General features: G+C 36.5%; 1 long non-coding RNA gene across 1 annotated transcript; it reads right to left on the bottom strand.

Moving 5' to 3' along the window:
- Positions 1-352: 352 nt before the first annotated feature.
- On the bottom strand, positions 353-1,180 carry LOC107611890 (uncharacterized). The gene is made up of 3 exons (XR_015896231.1): positions 965-1,180; positions 685-773; positions 353-478 (listed from the first exon to the last, which is right to left on the bottom strand). It is a non-coding gene; the product is annotated as an uncharacterized LOC107611890 (long non-coding RNA).
- Positions 1,181-1,724: the final 544 nt, after the last annotated feature.

The following is a 1,724-nucleotide window of genomic DNA, read 5'->3' as shown; positions in this document are numbered from 1 at the left end:
AGATTATAGAGAGGTGATATGAAATGAAAATCAAGATTTTAAAATATGGTTAAAAAACATATTTAAAAATATAATAGTAATGTCACTCTTAAATTAAAAGAATATAAAACCACTATTAAAAAAAATTAAAATAAAAAATAAACGTAATAACAAATCAATCAAATGCTGACTTCAAAAAGAAAGGAAGAAGACCGAAACAAAAGGGATTGCAAGAAAGAAAGCAGTAGAGTAAGGGGTGCACAAAAGTGTACATATTCACTTGTTATGAAGAAAGAAAGCTGTAGTGTCAGGGATTGCAAGAAGTTAGAGTACCACAAATCTAAATGAAAGATTGGAGATCCCATAAATCTGGCTGTTGCAAGAAAATGTCTCTGGAAATCAAGCAGAGCTGTTGGATCTTGGACTCCGAAAGCTAAACCTTCTTGCCGGGGTTGCCCACGAATTTTCAGTAGCCAATTTGATTTTGCCTTCACGTACTCTGCTCCATTAATGGAGTGATGAAAAGAAAAAAATTGAAAAATATGATCTATGAGGATGATGAAAATGAATATATACTCTGAAAATACAAAGCCAGGACATCAAAAACTAAAGGAAAAATGATTAGTTCATGCTGCATTACTTAACAATCTCATTTGGTTTGTATATTGGATGCAAATTGAAGATAAGAGGGAAAGAGATTAAGACCTTTTGGCGAATTGCAAATAGAATCCCGGCAACAACAATGAGGTTATGGATTTACTGCATCAAAAGCTCCACACCAGGCAAAGACGCCTCTGCACAACAACAACATCATCATTTCAATTCTTACCAAAATTAGAACATATACATCAGATCAAATAATAAGGAACACACATAGCTCATCATCACAAACCATTATGAATCTGTGACTGAACAAAGAGGAGTATGAGTAGGCATATCAAAATTAAAAATCGTATACGTTCATTTGAAGAAGACGACTACTTACATAAGCAGAGAATACAGCATCATCGCACCAAGACCGTTGATGGACGCTTCTGGTGCTGCAACTATGACTTCTCTTCCGTTCTGTCTATTGCCATCCGAATCATCTCAGCCTCACCAAACTGCATGCCCATTATTGTCGATGCCAGTATGCATCTCTCGCTCCTCCCTGTCGTGTCTCTACTTCTTCCCTCTGCTTCCCCGCAACAAACACAATACCATAATGCATGTCACCATCAAGAAATCTCTGTTTGACAAAGAGAACACAGAGATAACAAAAATAAAAGAAAAGAAATGATGCAGAGAGATATATAGATCTAGGAGAAGAAAGACATGAGAGAAGATAGAGAAAGAAAGAGAGTTATGGTAAGAAGAAAATTGAAATTTGATTATTTGAGAGATGGTTTGAATGCTTGATAAGGTTGTGCATATTTAAAATTCAAATTTCAATATCAAATTACATATAGATTTAGTCAAAATTAAAAGGACGGACATTAGGAACATCTTGAAAATGAAGATGAATCCTTGTCCGGTTGCAAATCTAGTCTTTACGGACAGAAAGATAAAGACAAATATAAAATTATTATATCGTTGTTGTGCTCTCTGCTTTCATAGTCTCATTGCATGTGCTCTTTGTGGCGGTGACTCAGTACCTTCCAGCGATCTGCGCACCCACTGCGACCACCACCGACATAGCATGGTCCACCACCGTAGCAGTCGCCATTTCATCCACTGCTGCAACCCTACCACCAGCTATAGCGTTG

Source organism: Arachis ipaensis, chromosome B8, assembly GCF_059453495.1.
Source record: "Arachis ipaensis isolate K30076 ecotype BB chromosome B8, ASM5945349v1, whole genome shotgun sequence".
NCBI lineage: Eukaryota > Viridiplantae > Streptophyta > Magnoliopsida > Fabales > Fabaceae > Arachis > Arachis ipaensis.
Note: the sequence above shows the minus strand (reverse complement) of the source record. Positions and strands in the feature narration are given on the sequence as shown.